We start from the raw sequence: 27,417 nt of genomic DNA on the forward strand, positions 1-27,417 counted from the left end.
AGTCGAGCTTGGAGCGATTAATATTAAGTTTGAATTTGTTGCGTGCTCTTGTGTTGCTGCGGCTGAAGCTGAAGTAGTCATTGACAGGCAGGATGTTGCAGCATATGATTTTGTAGGCAATAATAATTCCAATAATATTCTTCACTGTCTGTAATAATAACCCACAGATTTAAAGAGGAAGGGGAGGGGGAGGAAGGAAGGAAGGAAGGAATATAGAAAGTGTCCATGATGTTGATGGATCATAGAATTCAAGAGATAGAAAGATAGGACTTAGGCAGGAAGAGGGTGGATAGTAAATGAATCGTATACTTTTGTGGATGTTCAGTTTTCTCATTCTAGTAATGAATGTCATTAAAGTTACAATAAAAAGTCATGATATAACATTTAATTATATTTAAAATAACAGTTTTCTCTGTGGGCAGAAAGGCATTGACCAGACAAAGAGGTAGAAGGAAAAGTTAATGACATGCAGATGCTCTCAAGCAATCTTCATATGCATTATTACTCTTGCCTCTTAAATTCAGCCACCAACATATGCTTACTTTATTTAAAAGGATAGCTAAACTGGCTACTTTGCTTACAAAGTTGAGCAAGAATTAGAATAAAATTTGGATTGCAAAGCAGCACATAATGACGGGCAATCTGGCCCCAGGGCTATGATCTATGAGTCCTATTTTCTGGGTCCAGGACCCCATTTTTCATTAGTTTCTCATTTCTTGGAAGCGGCTCTCATTATGATTATGTGAAACTATAGCATATCCCTTAAAATAAACACATTGGAATTAGAAGTTTAGCAAGCCAGACAATTTCACAAGTGATGTGGCCAAGGGTGGGCTGCTGCCCGGACGAAGGGGGACACAGTGGGGTAGCGAAAATGGAGCTCCACCCTAGAGCACCCAATTTGTACTGAAAGATGTTGAAAGAAAATGCAGGGCATCCTGCATAAGCCACGCCCACAGTATGGTAGTAAAAAGTTTGGTAGCCCTTCACTGATGTGACCCTATTTACTTAGTGGTTCTTTAACCTTTTGTATATATGACGGTCTTGGTATATTCGGGTTTCTTCCCGTGTAGGATTTGGAAATTTCTGGCGACATTTCGACGAGGTCCCACTCATCATCTTCAGGCTGGTGTTTCTGACCTTACAAGGACAGAAACACCAGCCTGAAGATGATGAATGGGACCTCATCAAAACGTCGCCAGAAATTTCCAAATCCTACACGGGAAGAAACCCGAATATACCAAGACCGTCATACCTGTACCGGTGAAAATCTACAAAAGAATAGAAAAGAAGATATAGTAATAGAACATATCAATGAAAGAATAGAAGAAGAGATATAGGAATAGAAGAAAGATATAGGAGAGCAATAGGACAGGGGACGGAAGGCACTCTAGTGCACTTGTACTCGCCCCTTACTGACCTCTTAGGAAACTGGATAGGTCAACCGTAGATAATCTAAGGGTAAAGTGTTGGGGGTTTGGGGATGACACTACGGAGTCCGGTAATTAGTTCCACGCTTCAACAACTCGGTTACTGAAGTCATAGTTTTTACAGTCAAGTTTGGAGCCGTTAATATTAAGTTTAAATCTGTTGTGTGCTCTTGTGTTGTTGTGGTTGAAGCTGAAGTAGTCGCCAACAGGCAGGACGTTGCAGCATATGATCTTGTGGGCAATACTTAGATCATGTTTAAGGCGTCTTAGTTATTTATCAATAATCTATTTATTAACAATTACAGATGTCTTGCCTATTGTGATATAGTAATTTAAAGAAATAGGGTAGCAAAGTCCAGTTCTCTGTCTCTGAGGTGCCAGACTTCAAATTCATTGCCACCCAAAACCAGACAATGTTGGGGCAAAGAACACATATGTTGTTTATTAACTTTTCCTCTCCTTGGACAACTTAACAGTGCATTTCCCCCGTTGGGTCCATGTTGCATCAGAGCAAGAAAATGGCTGCCTTTTTGCTTCTGAGGAAAATTCTGGTCAGCTTGGCTTATTTGTCTTCCAAAAGAGCAGCAAAAATGTTATTTAAAATCTGGTTAAGATTATGTGTTTTCTGCTTTAGGGGGTTGCGTAGCTCCTTACAAAAGCCGAATGAAATTCCACAGTACATTTAACATTTTTATTGTTATGGTCTTCTATGCTTGGATGAGTTAATAGAAAATGACTTAGGCCACTGCTGGTCCAAGTGGAATAAAGCATAAGAATCCTATGAGCGTGAACATCAGCTCAGGACTGTGACTACCAGTTTGGCTACTTGATTGCTTAGCTTAGCCCAAGAAAAGATTAAAAAGATTTCACTGTCCAAATTATTTACCATTATACAGAGCTGGGCAGAAAATCATTTTGTTATATATTTGAAGTAAAGAGCAGTGCCAAATAAATGTCTTCTGCGTTTTATTTCCAGTTTTCAACTTGATGGAACAGGAATTGTTTTCATTTGTTTTCCAAAGAGAAGAAATGCCAATGAAATTCATATAAATGTAAGTCTAGGCCTGTCTACTGCCCCCCCCTCCGAAAAACTCAAAATGGTGATCAAATGAAACAAGGATGGGCAGGCACAGCGGCCATCTTGATTTTATGACATGGCCATTTTTGCGAGCTATCAAATTAAGTTGCTCCCATTGTATTTTACTTTCTGTACCATTTGCAAACTGAAACCTAGGTGATTTTATTTGATTATTTGCCATCATGTTGGTGTTAATTCTTCACATCCACATAGATTTTCGTCGTCATCATCATCACCTGTCCCTAAATTGGTGTTTCACTACATCAAACTGTGCACACACTGCTCTTGTAATTTAGTCTAGCCATCTTGTTTCTAGTTACCCTCTGCTTTTCCCCCCCACCTTTCCCAGCATTTGACATTTAAAAAGGGAGTTTTTTCTTCTCTTTTGTTGATAAAGACTTTTGGTTTTCCTTCTATCGTGTGGTGTGTGTCTTTTTGGACTAATTACCCTGTAATTACGGGTGGTTGGGACACGCGGGCAGAACACATTCAGAATATAAGATGCACCTGAATTTTAAGCCTCTTAGGGAATAAAAAGGTGTGTCTTATACTCCAAAAAATACAGTACTGTACTACATTTGGAAAAACACACCCAGAGCCCACTTTCTGCCACACATTTAACCATAACTTCTGTACATTACAACATTGCATATGCCTTCAGATGTTCTTCCCTAGCTTGCACATGACTGGTACAGTCAGGAAGAGTCATGGACTAAATAAAATGTAGTGAAACATATTTAACAACGCGCTTACTTAACAACCAAACTTTTGGCCTCAATTGTGGTCATAAGTCAAGGATTATCCCTGCCTTCCTCTGCATGGCAACCTCATCCTAGTAAACTCCTTCTCCTTTCTGGCAATTTTCTTCTCTGTTAGAGGCACCGAAACAATCCAGACAATGTAAGGTTTCCTGCTGCAGCAGGGAGTTGGACAAGATGATCTACAAGATATTTTCCAGCCCTAAATTGCTGTGCCATTTCAAAGTATCTTCTGAAGCCACATCTAGTGGCAGGGTTTGTGATGCTTCTTTCTTCTTCCTTCTCTCTCTCTCTCCTCTTCCTTCCTTCCTCTTTTTTATTTTTCTTTCTCTTCCTCATTCTTTCTTTCTCTGTCTTTCCATTTCTTCCTTCCTTCCTTTCTTTTTATCTTTTTTCTTTCTTATCTCTCTCTTTACCGTCCTTTTTTTCTTTTTTCTTTTTCTTTCTTTCTCTCTCTTTCTTTTTTTTTCTCTCTCTCTCCTTCCCTATCTCTTTCTCCCACCCTCCCTCCCTCCCTTTCTTCTTTCCTGTGAAGATTCCCAGAAGGTCTTTGGTAGCAGAAAGAAAAGCCAGACATTTTGAAACTGAGAACATGCCCATTGGTCATCTGGCAGTCTTAGAGCTCCACTGTTGATTAGCTTAGCTTGAGCAAGGATAGCTTAGCAGCCACTTACAATAAGCTCTCCACTCAAACTCATGGGGATTCCCAAACAGTGAAGATTTCTTTCTTTCTCCCTCCCTCGAAGCCCTCCCCAGTACCACTTTTGGGCCTTGCAAGCCTCCCTACAGCCCCATGGAAGCCAAAAGGGATTACAGGGGGACCCTGGAAGTAGGATGAGTTCTAACTTACCTTGCTGCTGGTTTGCTTCCTCCTGCGCCATGTGGCAAAAAAAACAAAGCTGAAAAAAGATGGTAACCTCATGCACAGTGCCAGAACTCGGCTTCTGCGCATGATCACAAGAAAAACAAATTTAAACAAAAAATTTTTTAAAGATGGCAGAACTCAGGGACTGGCACTGACTGATCTGATTTGGTGACATCTTCAGGACATCACCAGCAGGTCGCTACCAATTCAGGCCAACAGTTCGAACCTGTCTAAATCCACCCCTGCTCCATGCCCTTCTAAATATGGGAGAAAGTATCGAACTATGTTTTTTATGATAGAAACTCAGGTGATTAGATCATGCCTTCTCTTCTTGTTGTTTATTTCTTTTCACTTAATTTCTGATTGACCTACCAAAGAATCTCCTTAGTTTTATTTACCTTTTGTTTTTCTTTTCTTTTTTTAGTTTCCCCCTCTTCCTGTCTTTCTTTTCCTGTTAAACAGCCTTTGGACCGCCACCGATACAGGTGAACTGGTCTGAATTTTCAGCAACCCATCACTGAATTAAACGTTCTGTAGTTTGTTCCAAGGTGAGGGAAAACCCTCTATAAGAAGTAATTTACATTATTAATATATTATTTTATTTTATTATCATTATTATGCAGAGACATTTTGTTAAATCACCACTCGGAGTCAGGTTGAGCTAATTCTTCATTTATTGAAGAGCAGAGACAGAATAACGGTGAACCAAGAAGTATCTATTCAAACTGGGGCAACGGCTACTCCGTTGCCCTATTTATACTGTTACAAAACCGCGGGCTTTTGTTAACTGTCAATGTTTAACTTTCGCGTCTATTTTCCAATAGCCGCGTCATAACCAATCAGTGATTTTCATACATTAATTCAAACAAACACAACACCCCTCCCTTTTTAGAAAAAACTACAGACTACGTATTTATCCAAGTGACGTAGTCCTGTAACCGGATTGGTGGCTTCATGGTACACTGTGACCTGCACAGTTCATTCTCTTGAAAGCTACCTCCCTGGACGGCCGATGCTGTTTCTGCTCCGCTAAGGCTAGTTTGTGACGGGCCTGTCTGCGATGTTGCAGCCGGATCTTCGCTGGCCTCCAGGGGTAACAGGTAGCCGTCGCTGGAGTCCTGAACTGGTTCGGGTTGTTTTCGCGGGAGTCCGACCTCCTCGTCGCCACTGTTAAATCACCACTCGGAGTCAGGTTGAGCTAATTCTTCATTTATTGAAGAGCAGAGACAGAGTAACGTTGAACCAAGAAGTATCAATTCGAACTGGGGCAACGGCTACTCCGTTGCCCTATTTATACTGTTACAAAACCGCGGGCTTTTGTTAACTGTCAATGTTTAACTTTCGCGGCTATTTTCCAATAGCCGCATCTTAACCAATCAGTGATTTTCATACATTAATTCAAACAAACACAACACATTTGGTGAGAGCGCGCCAAGGTTAAATTTCTAATCAGGTCATTCATGTTTGTTAATTTGATGTCCTCCAAACTTTCTGGAGCTCAACTTTTTGAAGTCCAAGTCAGCTTCACTCATGCAAATGATTTTGCAAGCCAAACATTGGAGTGGACTATACCAGCCTATCCTTCCAAGACACAATTCACAATTCCAGTTCGTTTTTAAAAGGAATGGTGATGTGGACAGCTTTCTATGGTAATTCTTTGCAGCTCTCTGAATAATTTCCATCAGAGGATTCAGGCCAACATTTTTTGTACAATAATGTCCAGATTGCCTTAATCAGGTAAACAACCTCCATAGATTTCTTAGATGACATTATTTAAAATTTCTCCTGATTCAATAGCAAGGAAGACCATTGTAGGTTCCATTTCATATCATATGTACTCATCCCATGTGCAATGAATTAGCTGCAGCAGTAATTGCACAGTGAAAGGTCCAAGCAATTGCTTTACAGAAATATGAACATGATGTGTCTCTTTCCTGATCACCATTGTGACATGTAATTGCCACATAGCACAGATCTGCCTTGAAAAGTGATTCTGCATTGGGCCAATCTGGTGTTGATTTTGACCTTGTGAATGTAATTTTTGTCTGTAATGTAATAACTACAATTGTATTGTTTTAAGCAACGGGGCTGTATTGCTTAAACTGATCGTTTCAAAGCACAAAACCTGATTGTTTCCTTGCACATTTTCTCGAAAAAAAATAGAATATCCGTTATTATACATAAGCTCTTTATTAATGTTGGAAAATAGTTTTCTGGCCTTGGATACTTTTCAGAGAAACACTGAATGACCATGAAAAACAAAGAAAACACTAGTGATTGATAAATTATGAGAATTGTGACTAGTCCTTTATCCGCTCTGAATATAGACTTTGCAGCTCCTTCTGCCCATAAGGAAGGTGCCATACACCAATGGTTTCATGACAGCAGGGAGCTTGCAGAGGTTTATTGATACAACTCAGTTAGTGTTCCAAAGGAAATGCTGCAGAAATAATTTTGAGCATTTCCTCTAGGCCTGTGAGGTGCCCATGTTGTCTTAGCAAAACACTTTTATTTATGACAAAGGTGGAGAATCTAGATGAAACCTTTGGGCAGGGCAATACTGTACAGCAGGTGTTGTGTCCAGAGGACAGTTAGGCCTGGTACCCGCCCCATATTCCTTGGGCGGGAAAATACTACAAGGTGATTGGTTGGCACAGCCTGGCAGCCTGGCATATATATAGATGCCAGGCACGGCCATGTTTGTCTTTGTTTAGTTCTGTAAACCGTTACTCCTCGTTAATAAAGAACCGTTACTTACCACAAGAGTGCAGTCCTTCATTCCAGCAAGGATCTAACAGCCGGGGTGTCAAACTTGATTTCACTGAGGGCCACATTAGGGTTTCTCTTTGACCTCGGGGTGGGGGGGGGCTGAGGTGGGTGTAGCCAGGGTGGGCATGGCCAGCTTGACATCACTCATATCGGGGACCCCTGGCCAAGTGCTAAGGCAGGATTTCCCTCACACCCTATCTCACTCTTGTTATCATCTCCTTCCTTCCTTCCTCTGTAACACCTCCTCGCACGAGCTCCATTTTCCCTGGCAGAGGCCTGCAGGAGGCTGTGACAGCTAAAAAAGAAGCGTGGGAGTACAGTGATCCCTCGATTATCGCGAGGGTTCCGTTCCAAGACCCCTCGCGATAATCGATTTTTCGCGATGTAGGGTTGCGGAAGTAAAAACACCATCTGCGCATGTGCGCCTTTTTTTCATGGCCGCGCATGCGCAGATGGTGGAGTTTGCGTGGGCGGCGGGGAAGACCCAGGGAAGGTTCCTTCGGCCGCCCAGCAGCTGATCTGCTCGGCAGCGCAGCGAGGAACCGAATCGGGGTTTCCCCTTTGCGTGGGCGGCGGGGAAACCCCGATCTTCGTCTGCTCGCTGCTGCTGCGGCCGCCCAGCAGCTGATCTGCTCGGCAGCGCAGCGAGGAGCCGAATCGGGGTCTCCCCTTTGCATGGGCGGCGGGGAAACCCCGATCTTCGTCTGCTCGCTGCTGCTGCGGCCGCCCAGCAGCTGATCTGCTCAGCAGCGCAACAGCAGCGAGCAGACGAAGATCGGGGTTTCCCCGCTGCCCACGCAAAGGGGAAACCCCGATTCGGCTCCTTGCTGCGCTGCCGAGCAGATCAGCTGCTGGGCGGCCGAAGGAACCTTCCCTGGGTCTTCCTCGCTGATGCCCCCGCTCGCCTGCCCGCCCACCCACCGCCCGCCCGCAGCCCGCCCGCAAGAGGGGGAGAGATAGAGAAAGAGAGAGAAGGAAAGAAAGAGATGAGAGAGGGAGGAAGAGAGTGTGAGAGAGGAAGAAGCAAGAGAGAGAAAGAGAGAGAGAAAGAAAGATGAGAAAGGAAGGAAGAGAGTGACGTCATCGGGTGGGAAAAATCGCAATATAGCGTTTCGCGAAGAACGAGATCGCGAAAATCGAGGGATCACTGTATTCACAGCCCTGCTGAGCTCCGTTTTCACTGACAGAGGCCTGCAGGAGGCTTTTGCAGCTAAAAAAGAAGCATGGGGGCATGCACAGCCCTCCTGAGCTCCGTTTTCACTGGCAGAGGCATCACGGAACAGTCCTTTTTGTTAAGTCAGGACAAAGCACACGGACACGTTGTAGTAGCTATTGCCGTTTATAGAAGGATCAAACTGGAATACTTTGGACAATACATTTAACTCAGGAACAAGGAAGGGCCTGGAGTATGCAAGGTCTTTTTTTAACGAGAGACACGGGAGGCACAGCTTGACAGTTGTTTAAATCTGCCAGTCACGCTTTATCCAATCAGCAACCAGCATGCTAATTCGGCTGGTGTGCCTCTGTACACAACACTTTTCTGTTTCCAGAGCAGCCCCATAGGCCAGATCTAAGCACTCCATGGGCTGGATCCAGCCTGTGGGCCTTGAGTTTGACATCCCTGCTCTACAGGGTTCTCTTAGTATCTTCTACTATAAAAGAACTCACAACAATTGCATAGCCCAACTGTCTCCCCAGTCCTTCTTTAGCACTCTTCCAGTTTTTGGTGTGCCCCATCATATAATCTGCTACAGTCAATCAGGTAGGGAAGGCATGCTACAGACCCTGTCAGTCAAAGAATTCGACTGGTGGAGTCAAGGACGAGAGACTTCTCTGCTATTTTCCTACCTATTTTACTCTCAAAAGTGAGGAAAGCTCCGAATCTCTTGACCTTTGTATTAAATATGCAGAGAGAGTTGCTAAGGCTCAGTATTTGAATGTTGTCTCAGGATTGGCTATTCGTTCTGGCGGGAGACTTGTTGCCATGTCCAATAAGGTTTGCTATTTTGTGAAGCCTATAAATAAGTTAAAGACGTGCCACTTTCTCTCAGAGAGAATTTTGCCTATACTCTAACCGATCTGTTTAACCTGACTGTTCTGACTAAAAGAAAATTAAAGAAACTGCTAATTCACCAGTTGACTTCCTCTGAGTATTTTTCACTTTGTGTAAAGGGGTCAAAACTTGGCTGTTTAGCCTTGTGTGGGAAATACAGGGGCTCACACAATCGTGGAACTGGTTGGCTGTATTAAAGTTCCTAATCTGCCATCATGGAATTCTCAATTAGAGTGTATTAATATTAGATTTCTTATATGTTTTGTATTTGCTTGCTGTGAGCCTCCTTGAGCCTCAGGAGAAGGACGGCATTGAAATCTAATTTTAAAATAAATAATAAATAAATAAGAGAAGTCCCATCTGCAGGATGTGGGCAGCACACAAAACCAGAGCCCCTCTGGTCCATGGGAAAACCACAGAACCGGTCGCTCAAGCAGGTTGAACTTAGATGTGTTGCTTCCTAAGTGGACAGTTTGATTTCACAGAAGTTTGATTTACTTGGAGTTATATTCTGTTGTTTAAGTGTTCCCTTTATTTTTTGAGCAGTATATATATATACTGCTCAAAAAAGCCATTGCCCTAGCTCAGCTCCAAAGTGTATGTGTGTGCCAACCAGCTGATTTTTGGCTCACACAGAGGCTCTGGGAAAGTGTTTTTTACTTCCAGAGAGCCTCCAGGGGATGGGAGAGGGCCTTTTTACCCTCACACAGTTCCAGGAACGCCTTTGTAGCCTGGAGAGGGCAAAACACGAGCCTACTGGGCCCACTAGAAGTTGGGAAACAGGCTGTTTCCAGCCTCCAGAGTATCGCTGGGGGATGGGGGAAGCTGTTTTCGCCCTCCCCAGACATTGAATTGTGGGTGTGGGCACTCATGCATGCACAATAGCATACACACACACTCTTTCGGCACCCGAGGGGGAAAAAAAGGTTTGCCATCACTGCTATATAGATATTTTCTACTTTAGACTCAGTTTATCAAATGAAGAACCAGTACTTCAATATTTAGCTATTTTGTTTTAAGCTGCTTCTATCCACTAACTGAAATTGGGTTTTTTTAAAGCATAAAATAAAAGTTTTAAAGTGGCACTCATAGTGGTACTAATTTTGGTGTAGTAATAGACATATTAAACTTACTGATTTTAAGGTTAGCAAGAGCTCAACTGAAAAGTCTGTTTGGGTGTGGAGGGAATAGTGACTGTTTTATCACTATCTAAGTCTTATCTTTTCTATTTTTGCTGCCACTATTAATGTATTGCTATAAAAGCAAATGAAACCCTTTGTCTAATGAGGAACAGTTGCCTGATATAATTAGTCCTAGAAGGTTCTCCCATTGATTCAGAATGTAGTCAAAGTTGATTAAATATATAATACTAAATTATGAAATCATTCACCAGATGACCTCTGGTGGAGCTTGAAGAGAAGAACTCTCACCAGGAAAAATGAACCTGAAATACAGTAGAGAGGTGGGTTGTGGATCGTTTTGCTGCCAGTTTGCTCAGGGTGATGTGCACAGAAGCAAAATCCAAGATGGTGGTGCCCACAGACCGGCATTGACAGAACCGCCTCTGTAATATCTTCACCAATTTACTAACGATTCTAAAGAACCAGTTAGAACTAGTAGGAACCAATGATGGGCTCCTACAGGTACAGTGAGGTATGTAGAACCGTTTTTAAAAAATTAATCCCCCCCCCTTTCTGGGCTCTGGGTATGTTTTTCCTATTGCAGTAAATGAAATCAATTGTACAGTAGTACCTCTAGATACGAGTTTAATTCGTTCCAGAACGGAGCTCGTATGTCGATCAACTCGTATCTGGAACAAATGGCTTTAGACTTTGTTTTTCCCCGCGGAGATAACCAGAAGCAAGGATTCTTGCACCACCTAGTGGAAGCTCAGCTCGTATCCCGAATTTGAGCTCGGGTCTGGAACAGAAATTTCCCTCCCGTCGTGGCTCGCAACTTGGAATACTCGCATGTGGAGCAGCTCGTATCTAGAGGTACTACTGTATATAATTTTAGAAGAGCTGTGCGTGCGTTTATACATACACATGCAATTTATATAGTAGACAATGTATGCTTTTGTGTGTAATATGTATGTACACATATAGCATATACAGTACATACAGTTAAATAGTTTATTTTTAATAAACTGTTTATTTAATAAATAAATAGTTAATATTATTTTATGTTCAGTAATAGTAAATATATAGGGAAATTGCATCTGATTCAGGTGAGGAGAGGCCAGGCACCCTAACACTAACCCAAACCCTTGATGTGAGTGACGTCAAGTTGACCGCCTTTGAGCCAGTCACATGACCTTTATGCCATTTCTTGGTCAAATGATCATCAAGACACTCCCACCTGGTCATATGGCTGGCAAGCCACACTCACAAAATAAGCCACACCCACAGTATGGTAGTGAACTTTTTTGCAGCCCTTCATTGGTAGGAACCAGAGAACCAGTAGATGGCAGAGAAATGACTTGGGAGTCAACAGATATAGATATTCAAATTAGTATTGGCTTTGGGAAGTTTTATTTGAACTCATTGAAAAGGCCGTTCTGTTCTGAAAAAAGAGAAACTTTTAGCTCCACCTTATCACAGCTAATCCAATCCATTCCAGCTAAACTTAGACTAGAATTTGTTAAGTCTTCAAGAATGTAGAGTGTCTCACTTTTATTGAAAAAAACCTTGAGGAGACTGTCCCATTTGCCACTGCAATCCCAGTTTTATGAATAGGAAATCTTAGGATCATCCTGAGCCAGCTGTGATTGGGATTACCAAAGGAGAACATATTGTGCTTCTTGAGCTGAGGTGGCGCAGTGGGCAGAGTGCAGTACTGCAGGCCACTAAAGTTGACAGCTAGATCTGCAGGTCAGCGGTTCAAATCTCATCACCGGCTCAAGGTTGACTCAGCCTTCCATCCTTCCAAGGTGGGTAAAATGAGGACCCGGATTGTGGGGGCAATATGCTGGCTCTGTTCAAAAGTGCTATTGCTGACATGTTGTAAGCTGCCCTGCGTCTAAGGAGAAGGGCAGCATTAAAAAATCGAATAAATAAATAAAATAAAATAAATAAATGTCTTCCAGAAGGCATCTCCTTAAAGTCAGCTGCACATCAAAGACTTTTGCCTCCTAATCAACCTTGACATATTTCTGTGATTGAAAAAACAGCCTTTCCGATGCTGGAAAAAAATAATTTCATATATATGTAAGCCTAAGTCTGTCTCTGTCTGTGTGTGTGTGTGTCCATCTCTCTCTCTTTCTCTTTCTTTCTCTTTCTCTCTGCAGTTTCCCATTGTAGTTTTTGTCAATGATGCCAAGAAAGCCAAAGCAGTTAATGTCTCCTTTTCCCCATTTTTTCTCCTTTCCAATTCTCCTTGTTCTCTTCCAACTATTCATATACAGTGTTCCCTCAATTTTCCCTCAATACAGTGTTCCCTCAATACTTTGCGGGTTTTTTCCCTATATCACGGTTTTTCCCACCCGATGATGTCATATGTCATTGCCAAACTTTCGTCTGCTTTTAATAAATATTTTTTTAATAAACTTTAATAAATAAGCATGGTGAGTAATAATCTGAATGGTTGCTAAGGGAATGGAAAATTGCAATTTAGGGGTTTAAAGTGTTACAGGAAGGCTTGTGATACTGTTCATAGCCAAAAATAGTGTATTTACTTCCGCATCTCTACTTCGTGGAAATTCAACTTTCGCGGGCGGTCTCGGAACGCATCCCCGCGAAAAGCGAGGGAACACTGTATATGGCAACCTTAGCTGTGATCAGCCATACAAATTGTGGTGGGATAAAAAGAGGGTGTGCAAATAAATCTGACAAGAGGTTTTCAGCATAGGTGACCTTAAATCTCTGCATAGTACATTCAAATGATTTAATAACTTGAAGCCGTAAAAGAAATCGTCAACTTTGCAATCAGTGGTTAGGTATGATTTATTAATTGGGATGTGAAGACTGTGAAAATTGCCTGCTGAAGTAGATTTTTTTTTTAAAAAAACACTACTTCTGGCTGTGATCAGTCTTATAGCAAATTCCTGGTGTGTTAATTGCCAAAAATTTACCTGAAAAAAAATGTTCAGATGATTGTGCTTTTTTCTTTTCCTTTTAAACGGGTGGTAGTAGTACGTAAAGAAAGATGCATGGGATAAAAAGAATATGGATGGATTTCTAATTATTTGTTTATTTTAAGGATTTCCAATCCTCTCTCCCTTCAAAATCAGAATTTGAACAGCTCCCCAGTCTGAAACTAAACATGCTTACATAATATGTGATTTTTATTGTTTCAGCACATCTGCAACTATTCATGTAGCAATGCTGTCGGGCCATGCAAACTGATATGAAGCGAGAACTTTATTAGGACAATCCAATTGTCATATCCATATTCTGGACAGATATTCACATGTAAATAGATCTACTATGTTCATAAATCTAAATAATGTGCCGCAGTGTACATTTTCTATTCTTTGGAATAATTCATCTGAAAATAGTCATTAAACTTGATCTCAGGCTGGAAAAATAAAGGGTGGAGGAGCCAGTTTTCACAATTTTTCCACAGCAATACAAGTAATAACTAACACCTGACACTTGGGATTAAGTTCCGTAAACCAGGATTTTGCAGTAAAATTAAGTAGATTGTGTTATACTGAAGTAGAAAGGGTGTGCAATATCAAAATAAATAAATAAAACCTGAATGCCAAACAGATTCTGATAGAAGCATCCTCAAAGGTAACCAAAAGTCAAGATGGTGGACATGATTGCCCGATCATGTAACCTCACCACGAGATTTTGATTACATAGCCATAACCGCTGAATTCTCTTTTTGTATCCCATCTTGGACAGTGCCAGACTCCTGGTAAGCACATCAGATTTCTATTTGGGATGATCCTTGGCCTATATAACAATTTTGTAACAACAAAGAATGCAGCTGCGAGAGCAATCATGGGCTTTCCCAAATATGCCCATGTCACACCAACACTCCGCAGTCTGCATTGGTTGCTGATCAGTTTCCAGTCACAATTCAAAGTGTTGGTTATGACCTATAAAGCCCTTCATGGCATCGGACCAGAATATATACAGGACCGCCTTCTGCCGCACGAATCCCAGCGACCAGTTAGGTCCCACAGAGTTGGCCTTCTCCGGGTCCCATCGACTAAACAATGTCATCTGGCGGGACCCAGGGGAAGAGCCTTCTCTGTGGCGGCCCCGACCCTCTGGAATCAGCTCCCCCCAGAGATCAGAATTGCCCCCACCTTCCTTGCCTTTCGTAAGCTCCTTAAAACCCACCTCGGTCATCAAGCATGGGGAAATTGAGATATGCATTCCCCCCAGGCATTCCCCCCAGGTGGTGCCGTGGATATTGCCTACCTGGACTTCAGCAAAGCCTTTGATACGGTTCCATATAAAGAGCTGATAGATAAATTAGTGAAGATTGGACTTAATCCCTGGATAGTTCAATGGATTTGCAGCTGGCTGAAGCATAGACACCAGAGGGTTGTTGTGAATGGCGAGTATTCTGAGCAGAGTCAGGTTACAAGCGGTGTGCCACAAGGGTCTGTTCTGGGTCCTATTCTTTTTAATATGTTTGTGAGTGACATAGGGGAAGGTCTGGTAGGGAAGGTTTGCCTATTTGCCGATGACTCTAAAGTGTGCAATAGGGTTGATATTCCTGGAGGCGTCGGCAATATGGTAAATGATTTAGCTTTACTAGATAAATGGTCAAAGCAATGGAAACTGCAGTTTAATGTTTCCAAATGTAAAATAATGCACTTGGGGAAAAGGAATCCTCAATCTGACTATTGTATTGGCAGTTCTGTGTTAGCAAATACTTCAAAAGAAAAGGATTTAGGCGTAGTGATTTCTGACAGTCTCAAAATGGGTGAACAGTGCAGTCAGGCAGTAGGGAAAGCAAGTAGGATGCTTGGCTGCATAGCTAGAGGTATAACAAGCAGGAAGAGGGAGATTATGATCCCGCTATATAGAATGCTGGTGAGACCACATTTGGAATACTGTGTTCAGTTCTGGAGACCTCACCTACAAAAAGATATTGACAAAATTGAACGGGTCCAAAGACGGGCTACAAGAATGGTGGAAGGTCTTAAGTATAAAACGTATCAGGAAAGACTTAATGAACTCAATCTGTATAGTCTGGAGGACAGAAGGAAAAGGGGGGACATGATCGAAACATTTAAATATATTAAAGGGTTAAATAAGGTCCAGGAGGGAAGTGTTTTTAATAGGAAAGTGAACACAAGAACAAGGGGACACAATCTGAGGTTAGTTGGGGGAAAGATCAAAAGCAACATGAGAAAATATTATTTTACTGAAAGAGTAGTAGATCCTTGGAACAAACTTCCAGCAGACGTGGTAGATAAATCCACAGTAACTGAATTTAAACATGCCTGGGATAAACATATATCCATCCTAAGATAAAATACAGAAAATAGTATAAGGGCAGACTAGATGGACCATGGGGTCTTTTTCTGCCGTCAGACTTCTATGTTTCTATGTTTCTATATAATTTATGCATGGTATATTTGTGTGTATGTTTGGTTTTTAATAAGGGTTTTTAGTTATTTTAAATATTAGATTTGTTATATGTTGTTTTATTACTGTTGTTAGCTGCCCCGAGTCTACGGAGAGGGGCAACATACAAATCAAATCAAATCAAATCAAATGAATGAATGAATGAATGAATGAATGAACGAACAAACAAACAAACAAACAAACAAACAAACAAAGTTTATCCACTACTACTTAATACATTTTTCTCATTCAATAAATCAATTATTTTTTCAGTGTAAATAAATTTTAGGTCATCTGAGACAATGAAATCTAGGTTTCTAGAGCTATTTTTGCACACCTAAATGTGTCACTGACACTGTCCTTAGAACAGCGATGGGCTTGCCAGAATGGTAAGAAGAGTGTGAGTAGCAGCAATGAATTCCTGGTATAAATTTAATGGATTCTGCTGTGTTTGACCCAGCTCATTCTAAGTTTTTAATCCAATTGGAAGAAGGCCCTAATCAAGGAAATACATTCCAAGCCAATTAGGGTATATTGAAAAGAGACCAGGTTAATGAAGTGAGTAAACAACACCTCCTGGATCCTGATCTATAGTGTAATCTGATTCATTTTTCCAGTTTTTGCAGGACCCTACCTTTAGTTGATGGGAAATTATAGCTTCTTATCTCTCCCTCCTTTTTAAGGTTAGGTTGTCATAAATTAATTACCGTAATTTATTTGTTTGTTTGTTTGTTTATTTGGTCAAGTACGTATTGGTAGTATACAAAGATATAACAATGTTTATATACATGATATTGGTGTTAATAATAGAAAAACATTAGCACTGAGATGGTAGGCACTTAGGCACGCCCCTGTATACATTGCAATATAATAATAATAATAATAATAATAATAATAATAATAATAATTTGTTGGATTTGTATGCCGCCCCTCTCCGTAGACTCGGGGCGGCATACAAATTTTCAATACAATGTTTCAATACAATGATATTTATATAGCATTACTTGAATATTACTGGGCTTACATTAAATGCAATTCTCCCTTTCCTACAGAAAAGGTTATATAATGACTGCATGACTTTGCTGCTAATTAATAAAAACTTTCAGATGACCTATAATATCACCAGATTGTACTGCTTAGCTTTGAGAAAGTGCGAGAAGACACTTCCTAAAGATCAGGTTCTGTCAGGTTTGATTTTTATATTTGTATGTTTGTTTACTCTGGCCATAATAAAGTTTATCCACCTACTACTTAATACATTTTTCTCATTCAATAAATCAATTATTTTTTCAGTGTAATGTCCAACTAGAGCACATATTTGTTGAAGAAACCACAGCTGGTTGGGTTTGGTCAACATGCTAAATCATAAACTATAGTTCATAAATTAATGTCTGGGCTAGTACAGTACAACACATTGCAAAAATACTACACTCTGGCATGATGTGTGAGTTTTGTTTATATATTCTTCTTAGCATGTGAATAGAGTATTTTTTTAAATCTCTTTAGTGCTATATATCCGTCACCTGGATTTTTCCAAACAAGATTAGGTAACCCTGCTCTTAAAAACCCTTGTCCTCAACAAAAGCCGTATGTAGTCCTCAGCTTACTATGACAGTTGAGTGAAAATATCCATTGCCAAGTAAGCCAGTGAGTCATGCCCAATTTTATGACCTTTTTGCCACACTTGTTAAACAAATCACTGCAGTTTTTAAGCAAATCTTGCAAGTGTTAAATGAATCTACTCCCTACATTGATCTCGTTCATTGAACACCAGGTCGGCAATCATGCCCTCATCACCTCGAGGTTCGATTACTGCAACGCTCTCTACATGGGGCTACCTTTGAAAAGTGTTCGGAAACTTCAGATCGTGCAGAATGCGGCCACGAGAGCCATCGTGGGGCTTCCTAGATTCGTCCACGTTTCTGCAACACTCCATGGCCTGCACTGGCTGCTGATTGGTTTCTGGTCACAATTCAAAGTGCTGGTAATGACCTTTAAAGCCCTACATGGCATTGGGCCAGAATACATCCGGAACCGCCTTCTACCGCACGAATCCCAGCGGCCGATAAGGTCCCACAGAGTTGGCCTTCTCCAGGTCCCATCGACCAAACAATGTCATTTGGTGGGCCCCAGGGGAACAGCCTTCTCTGTGGCGGCCCCGGCCCTCTGGAATCAACTCCCCCCAGAGATTAGAACGGCCCCCACCCTCCTTGTCTTTCGCAAATTACTCAAGACCCACCTTTGTCGCCAGGCATGGGGGAGTTAGAATATTCCTTCCCCTAGTCCATTGCAAGTTATGTATGGTATGTTTGTGTATATGTTTGGTTTTTATAATAAGGGTTTTTAGTTGTTTTATTCCTTCCCCTAGGCTATTACAAGTTATGTATGGTATATTTGTGTGTATGTTTGGTTTTTATAATAAGGGTTTTTAGTTGTCTTATTAAATTGGATTGTTACATGTTGTTTTTTATCATTGTTGTTAGCCGGCCCGAGTCTGCGGAGAGGGGCGGCATACAAATCCAATAAATAAATAAAATAATAATAATAATAATAATAATAATAATAATAATAATAATAATAATAATAATGATGGGACACCTGCATGCAATCATTGTACATACATGCTAAGTATCAAGCATCCAAATTTTAATCACATGACTGTGGGAATGCTGAACTTTTGTAAAGATCATTCCTAAGTCTTTTTTTTTTTTAGTGCCATTGTAAATTTGAATCAGGGGTGAAATCCAGCAGGTTCTGACAGGTTCTGGAGAACCGGTAGCAGAAATTTTGAGTAGTTTAGAGCAGTGTTTTTCAACCAGTGTGCCGCGGCACACTAGTGTGTCATGAGACATGGTCAGGTGTGCCGTGGGGAAATTAGAGAATGCTACAAAAACCACCTAAGGTCGTGCTTTCTTAACAACTTCCCGCAAGCGGGAATGGCAACTAGCATGTCCAACCACTTTTCAGAAAGGGGAAGCGAAAGACTGAGCCTCAGGAAAAGGGGAACATGGGATTCAGGAGGTGTGTGTGATTGACAGGGGCGCAGCTCAATAGGCGTGCGGCAGTCGCCCTTAGCTTTCCCACCGCTCTCCAACCATGGGCAGGGATGGAACAATGGGAGGAAAAGGAGATGGAAGCAGGAAAATGGCAGCAGTGTTGGCAACAGCAGCAGCTTTAGCAACGGCTTCGGGCGTCGGTGGCTCGCGGCAGGGCACGGCACCCACAGCCTGCTTCCCTGCTTCTATTTGTGATTCTTTCACTCCTGCGTGAGTCTCAGGCTTGTCGTATTGGGCGGCTGTAGAGCTGGGGGGGGACAACCGAGGGGACCGTAGATGGAAGGAGAGGCTACTTCCTCCTCGGAGACCCGCCACCCTCTTAGCCAGACCTGGTGTGTGCTGGAGGTACAGGGGGAAGACCAGCATTAGTTTGTCTGGGGTGCAATGGGAAGGAAAAAGAACAGCGCCAGGCTAGCCACTGGGCAAAAGGCAAAGGGAGCAGAGGGCAGTGCTGCTTTTGTAGGATGGATTGGAGGGCTGGGAATGGAACGGAACAGAACAGAACAGAATAGAATAGAATAGAATAGAATGACTGGCCCCAGAGTGGGGAGGGAATTTTACAGTATCCTTACCCCGAATGTGGTGAGAATGGAGATTTTACAGTATCCTTCTCCTTCTCCACCAAGCCATGCCCACCGCACCACGCCCACAGAACTGGTAGTTTAAAAAATGTGGATTTTACCACTGCTTTGAATTATTGTTAAGTAGTGATGGGCGAACCCAACGAAGTTTGGGTTCGGCGGATTCGGGTGGACTTTACCAAAAATTTGGGTGATGTCACCGAACCCCGAACTGAACCCCGAACCGAACTCCGAACTTTTAAAAATAGAGCCGTGGAAGGCAGCCCTGTGGTTGCCCACAAATTAAATTTGCAGGAGGGTGAACGGGGACGCAGAGTAGTGGGAGGAGGCAACAGCAGCCACCCACTAGATTTTGCACAGCAATCCAATATGCAGCAGGCATCACCTTTTTCACAGTAATCCCATGTGATGGAAGGCCATGCGCTCTGTGGCGCTATCGGTCTCTGGCCGCTGTGACCGGTAGTAACAGCTTGAGGCTTCAGCTTACACAGAAAAAGGAAAGACAGAGAAAAAAGGCGGCCCTTTGGTTGTCCACAAATTAAATTGAGAGACAGCGCTAGTGGCTTTGTCTTGCATAGAAAAAGGAAAGGCAGAGAAAGAAGGTGGTCCTGTGGTTGACACAAAAGTACATTACAGGCTCTCAGAACAAATCTGTGCAAAACTTTCACCATAAAAATATAACTGACTATATATGTACATACATAACATGAATTTTACAACTGTGAGGGGGGTGGTGGTAGCGAATGCTCTAACCACTCACTCAAGTGGTGGCACAGCAACGTCCTCTGTGAACCACACCTGGTTCATTTTAAGAAATGTCACTATGTCAACGTTGACTGTGGATAGACAGATCCTTCTGTCAATGATGACCCCTCCTGTGATGCTGAACACACGCTCTGACAGGACGCTTGCCGCAGGGCAGGCCAGCACTTCCAGGGCATAGAGGGCAAGTTCTGGCCACGTGTTCAATTTTCCTACCCAAAAATTGAAGTTGGGGGAGGCATCACTAACAAGAACCATAATGCGCGTGGACAGGTATTTGTCCACTATGCGGGTCACGTGATGCCTTCTGCTATGGGACATCACATCTGAGAGTGGTGCATCTGTGTGGATGTCGAATAAGGTCTCATACATATTTCCAACAACTTCCAATAACCACCCCCCTGCGGTGCTGCCAGTGTCCCTGCTGCGTTGCCGACTGCATCCTACTCCTACTCTACGTGCCACCATGGGGCACTCCAATTGCTGTGGGAACTCTTCCAATAGTGCGTCCATGAAGGCCTGCGGGGACACTGGTCCAAGGAACAGATGAAGGTGCGGCATTCAGGTGGAATGAGAATTAGAGAAAAAATGCCCTGTAAAACATAAATGCCTGTGCAGCAGTAGAGCCTTTGTATTAGAGAGAAAAACATCAAAATCACAGATACATGAAGTTGCCCCGTGTTTGACCCAAAATTAAATTTCAGAGAGCACCAGTGGCTTCAGATTAGATAGAAGAAAGAGATGCAGAGACAGGAATTGGCCCTTGTTTTACCCAAAAATAAATTGACAGAGCTCTAATGGCATTTTTTATATATAGAAAAAAAGGAAATGCACAGAGAGAAATTGAAAGACAGTGGCCCAGAGGTGGACCCAAAAGTACAAGTGCCAGCGGTCAGTAGTGAGACAAAAGTGTCCGTCCACCCCTTTTTATGTATTTATTTATTTATTTGATTATTATTCTGCGATTTTCAAAAGAGTCAGGGCGGAACAGGAGTCCCCCTCCCTCTGGATACAGGACATGGCTTTGGCCCTGGAAGCAGGCACTGCTTTCCAGGACAAGAGGTTCCCCAGACCGCACTGGGGACCTTTTCTTCACACAGGTACAGGAGCCCCCCTCCCTCTGGATGCAGGAAATAGTGTTTGCCCTGCAAGCAAGTGTTACTTTGCAAGACTGGAGGTTCCCCAGACCGCACTGCGGACCTTTTCTTCACACAGGTACAGGAGTCCCCCTCTCTCTGGATATAGGACATGGCTTTGGCCCCAGAAGCAGGCGTTGCTTTGCAAGACTAGAAGTTCCCCAGACCACACTGGGGACCTTTTCTTCACACAGGAACAGCAGGCTTGTTCAGATTCAGCAACCTTTTTTTTTTTTGGCTTACTGAGTGGCAGTCTTGCCGCCCACAAAATAAAAATAAATGAAAGGAAAAAAATTGTTTAAAATTTTTAAAGTAGAAGTATAGGATAGAGAAAATAAGTGGAAAACTACCCACAAAGTAATATTGTTGTTCCCAGAAATGCATTTGTAGAAAAAATAAATGAAAGAAAAAAAATTGTTTAAAATTTTTAAAGTGGCAGTATAGGATAGAGAAAATAAGTGGAAAACTACCCACAAAGTAATATTGTTGTTCCCAGAAATGCATTTGTATACAAATTGAATGAAAGGAAAAAAAATGTTTAAAATTTTTAAAGTGGAAGTATAGGATAGAGAAAATAATTTGAAAAATACCCACAAAGTAATATTGTTGTTCCCAAAAATGCATTTGTAGACAAAATGAATGAAAGGAAAAAAAATGTTTAAAATTTTTAAAGTGCAAGTATAGCAGAGAGCAATAGCAGAGAGCAATGGCCCCCTGCTTCCCCTCCCCTGTTCTTTTCTTCTTCAGCCCTTCCCTGTCTGGTTGCTCACCAAAGTTTTGTTGCCTCTTCAACTTGTATGAAGAATCTTTGAGGTTTCTCTTTCTTTGCAGCAGAAACAAAGTGAAACCTAATCTATCTATCCCTCTCAGTATAAACAACACAGGCTTTCCCTCCCTAGCTTGTATCTCTTACAACGGGGCTGGACAGCAAGGTGCTGCCTTTTATAGAGGCAGGTCAGGTGTCCTTGGAAACCAATCCAAGCCATGCATACTGCTGGCCAATGAGTGGTCAGCAGGGCACATGGCTAATCCCAGCCTTTCATTTACCTTGATGTCCGGAGACCGCATGGCTTTAGGCAAGAAGAAACCTGTCCATTGGTCCTCCGCTTCGCCATGTTGCCCGAACCGAACCTGAACTTTGGCACAGATTTTCAAAAAAATTTGAGTTCAGTATACTGAACACCGCAAATTTCGGTACGGATCCGAGTTGTGCGAGTTCAGTTCGCCCATCACTATTGTTAAGGTATTGTTTGTAAGTTGAGGATTATCTGCATTTGTTTCATTGGCATGTGCAGCTCGGTTTCATAATGGAGAAGAAATGTTATCCTTGATGCATTCAGAGAGTATACCACTCTCTCACATCATATCTGATTAACATAAACATTTCAGAAATAGACAGAACATAGGAAAATCTTCTGCTCTTGCTGCTGGACGTGTTCTTGGTTTGAAAAGAAAGAGATACTCTAGAACACAGGTCCTCAAACTTGGCAACTTTAAGACTTTTTGTTCTGTCAAGCTCTCTGGTAGAATCCTCCCAAAAATGCACAGATACAATTTCAGACACACACTCGTTTGAAAATTCAAAACAATGTTCTTTATACCGAAAATGAAAATAAACAGAGCACTCTTTTTGTATAGCAAAGAGCACTCATCTCCAAACAAATTGGTAATTTGTTCAAGTCCCTTATCAGTTCTGTGATACTTAGCTTGCAGCAGTGAGGCAATTCATAGTCCTTCTTCTTTCACAAAGTGAAACACACTTTACTCTGGGTTAGTTTCAAAGCGGGGGAAAATCAGCATACAAAGATCAAAGTCAGCAAACAGTCATGAAACACAACGATCAGATAATCCTCCACAATGGCCAAACCCACAGGCTGCTATTTATAGCAGCCTCACTAATTACCACAGCCCCACCCAACCACAGGTGGCCTCATTTTCTTTGATAATAATCTCTCAGTTGTTGTTGCCTATGCATCGCTCTCCACATGCGTGGCTGTATCATTAACTCTTGTTCTGAATCCAAGGAGGAGCTAGATAATTGATCTCCTTCTGAGCTGTCTGCCACACTCTCCTCCTCCCTGTCACTCATGTCTTCTTGGTCAGAGGAGCCTTCATCAGCAGATTCCTCCAGGGGCAAAACAGGCCTGCAGCATGTGGATGTCTCCCCCACATTCACAGTCCTTGGGGCAGGAGCTGGGCCAGAGCTAACCACAACACCTTTTGGACTTCAACTATCAGCTATCTGCAGAATTCTGGGAGTTGAAGGCCACAAATCTTAAGGTTGCCATGTTTGGGGCACCCTGTCCTATAGCTTTCTATTCCACCACCCAGATGAATGTAGACATCTCTTTAGAGTAGTTAACACTTCAATTGCATATTTGCAGTTGCCATCTTGATTTTTCTTTTAACTGATCCCTGAGAGCAGTCCTGGATAAGAGCAGAACAAACTGCACAGAGCCAATGTTTGCTTGAAATATTTAAAACATTAAGCTGGAAGAATTCATCCCTGAAGAACTCAAAGATCCTCCTAGATTTCATTTCACACCATTCTGAAGCAAAGTCCAGTTGGCTCCATTGCAAAGTGATCAAAATACTTTAAATACAAGTAAAATGAGAGTATTTTAACACATTCAACTCTTTTTTTTCTTTTGCTAAAAAATAAAGTGTTTTTCTAATCTGTACTGTTCTTTTCAACTACTTCCTCTGGTTTATTACTACAAATCACTTTTCTGGATATCTAGCAAGACACAGTGCGACCCAGCAGTACACAAACATACACAGTGCACTGAGCACTGTGTAAAGTTTGGTTGTGAAGTTGCACTCGTAATCTTCCTCAAAATGCATTAAAACAGCCTGACTTGCAAATATGCTACAGATTTTATGGATGGAGGACTTTCTGTAAACAATTCTGGAGAAACCCTTACCATCCTTTCTAAGGCTGATTATGACTCTTCCAACACAATATTCTAAAAGTTTGTTCTTTTATGCCTCCTCTTCTGCAAACAGCCTTGATTTTCATAGTTGCTGCCATACAAAACTGGATCCAGGGAATCAAATATGAGTGACACCTTTTGTGTGAACATGCTGTAAACTATGGTACACATGCTTGGCAGATATTTTCTCTCCAGCATAGTTAGCAAAAGATCATTGCAATAAACATATATATATAACACTTACTTTTTAAATGAATCCTATTTAAAATAGATAAAACAATCAGCTGTGACATTTGTGGACTAAGTAAATAGGTCAGCTATATAAATAGCAATTAACGCTAATAAGCTTCTTCAAATACTTATTGAATTCTTATCATAAAACGATACAAATTTTGTTTTTGTTTTTTTTTTCAACCAGCAGCTTAACAGATAATAGACAGCTTCTTTTGCTCATTTATCCAAAAAACAGAGTTATGCTTTCAGAGATATCATAAATGCTCATCCTATTTTGCTGGGCCTTGTTTGAAAACGCAAGTTCAGAGAAAGCTCTGCAAATTCAGGGAAAATTTAAAAACTCAAAATATTTTAATATAAAGTTTGATTCTATCCGATGAAAGCTTATAGTATATAGTATATATACTATAGTACATATTATAGTATTTATTTGTTTGTTTGTTTGTTTGTTTGTTTGATTTTTATGCCGCCCTTCTCCTTAGACTCAGGGCGGCTTACAACATGTTAGCAATAGCACTTTTTAACAGAGCCAGCATATTGCCCCCACAATCTGGGTCTTCATTTTATCCACCTCGGAAGGATGGAAGACTAAGTCAACCTTGAGCTGGTGGTGAGATTTGAACTGCTAACCTGCAGATCTACAGTCAGCTTCAGTGGCCTGCAGTACAGCACTCTACCTGCGGTGCCACCCCAGCTCTTATATAGTATAAGGGGCTATAATACCTCTAACACTGTGTTTTGTGTTGTTGGTTTTGAACGTTGTATGTTTATGTGTGTTTAATTTAAAAAATATTCAATAATAATAATAATTTTAAAAACCTTCAAAATAGGTTATTCATTCATCATAATTGACAGATCACATGTTATCATCTTGCTCAGTATAGTGGGTTCTAAAACCCATTGCTACGGGTTTGCGTGTGTGCCTGTGCATCCTGGATTGGTGGGCGGAGCCTCCTGCCACAGCTGCTACAGGCTAAACCAGGAGCAACCTGTGCTGATTCTTGTCTCAAAGGAAGCTCTATACTTACAACTAACCACCATCCATAAAGGCAATTAAACGATGTCCCTTAAAGACCAATGGAGAAGTGAAATGGGAACACATTCACTTTCAGTCTCCTGGTATTGATACTGTAGTATGTGTTGAGAGTCATTGGTGAAGGTGCTCAGTAGATCAGGAGTGTCAAACTCAAGGCCTGCAAACCACATCTGGCCTGCAGGATGCTAAGATCTGGCCTATGGGTCCACCCTAGAAACAGCAAAGGACTGGCCCTTGATGCCTCTGCCAGAAAAATAGAATAGAATAGAATTTTTATTGGCCAAGTTGATTGGACACACAAGGAATTTGTCTTGGTGCATATGCTCTCAGTGTACATAAAAGAAAAAGATACATTTGTCAAGAATCATGGGGTACAACACTTAATGATTGTCATAGGGGTCAAATAAGCAATGAAGAAGCAATCAATATTAATAAAAATCTTAGGATACAAGCACCAAGTTACAGTCATACAGTCCTAAGTGGGAGGAAAAGGATGATAGGAATGATGAGAAAAACTAGTAGAATAGAAGTGCAGATTTAGTAAAAAGTCTGACAGTGTTGAGGGAATTATTTGTTTAGTAGAGAGATGGCATTTGGGGAAAAACTGTTCTTGTGTCTAGTTGTCTTGGTGTGCAGTGCTTTGTAGTGATGTTTTGAGAGTAGGAGTTGAAACAGTTTGAGTCCAGGATGCAAGGGGTCAGTAAATATTTTCCCTGCCCTCTTTTTGACTCGTGCAGTATACAGGTCCTCAATGGAAGGCAGGTTGGCAGCAATTGTTTTTTCTGCAGTTCTGATTATCCTTGGAAGTCTGTGTCAGTCCTGTTGGGTTGCAGCACCAAACCAGACAGTTACAGAGGTGCAGATGACAGACTCAATGATTCCTCTGTAGAACTGGATCAACAGCCCCTTGGGCAGTTTGAGCTTCCTGAGCTGGCGCAGAAAGAACAAAATGGAGCTTGTGAGGGTTGTGTGCCCACCAGCAATATTTCCACTAGCAGAGGGTTGCAGGAGGCCATCCCAGCCAAAAATGGAACTCAGGAGCCCATTTTTGCTGGCAGAGTGTTTGGGCCACCAGAGGCACCCCCAATACAGGTGAGATCAAGCTGGCCATGCCCATCCTGGCCATGTCCCTATGCCCCGCCCAAAGTCAAGCACAACTGTGATGCAGCCCTCAATGAAATTGAGTTTGACACACCTACATTAGACCGTGATTTCTATTAGTCCCTTAGGCATGAAAGGCAACTTGGTAGCATTGGATTAAGCATTCTTTGTCAGTTCAGCCCACTTCACAGGGTTATTGTGGGGAAAATATGAAAAGAAGGAGTATTAATTTAGATTTGTTGTAAATTGTTTTTCACTTTGTTGTGATCCGCCCCGAGTCTGCGGAGAGGGGCGGCATACAAATCTAAATAAACATAAACATAAACAATAAACATAAATATGTTCACCACCTTGAGTTATGTATTAACAATACTAAAACAGGATATAAATGATTAAATAAATAATAAAATGTGTCTTTTATAGTAAAAGATACATTAAAGACACAGTAAAAGTAATAGTAAGTGATACTATTGTGATACATGATACCAGTTCTCATTCCTCAAAATAACAAATGACTTTTAAAGGAGAATATTTGTACCTCAGAAGATTTGTACCTTTGGTGTGAGGGGTCCTTGATGTTCCCCAAGTTTGGTTGCATTCTTCAGGCGTTTCATTACCCAAATTAGATAACGTTATTGGTGCTTAGTGCTGAAACATCTGCAAGAAAACAGCTAGGTTCACAGAGCATCAAGAACCCTCCACAAATGGCCTTGTTGAGCTCAACTGTATAGGTGACATCCCGAAAGTTATGTGAAATAGAAATTATAGAAAAAGAAGAGAAATGCATGAAAGATGTTTTTAAAAGTACTCAGGGTTCGTGTGCACCGACTAGGATTATGCACTGTTTGAAGGGCCCTCTTTGAACAAAAAACTCCTTCAGAGCAAAGTATCACTCCTTTGCTAAATACTGAAAGACAGAATTGTGTCTCCTTTAGGCATATGACTTTGTACAAAGCATGGCATCAGAATCTGTTATTGAAGCAAAGAGACTGGTTAGATTGCCAAGGTTCCATGTCAGATTCTTGAACAGTTCCAAGTAAGAATCCAGAGTTGCTTTGGATAATGAGATGACATAAATTTAATGAATAAATATAG

At 41.6% G+C, this 27,417-nt stretch overlaps 1 protein-coding gene across 1 annotated transcript in view; it reads right to left on the reverse strand.

Annotated features, from left to right (window-relative positions):
* Window positions 1-318: 318 nt before the first annotated feature.
* ACBD5 (acyl-CoA binding domain containing 5) overlaps window positions 319-27,417 on the reverse strand; it is a 222,317-nt gene continuing 195,218 nt past the window's right edge. The window contains exon 14 of the mRNA XM_070728755.1: window positions 319-329. The gene's annotated coding sequence lies outside the window, so the exon portion shown is untranslated. The remainder of the gene's footprint in view (window positions 330-27,417) is intronic.

Source organism: Erythrolamprus reginae, chromosome Z (assembly GCF_031021105.1).
Source record: "Erythrolamprus reginae isolate rEryReg1 chromosome Z, rEryReg1.hap1, whole genome shotgun sequence".
In the NCBI taxonomy this organism is placed as follows: domain Eukaryota; kingdom Metazoa; phylum Chordata; class Lepidosauria; order Squamata; family Dipsadidae; genus Erythrolamprus; species Erythrolamprus reginae.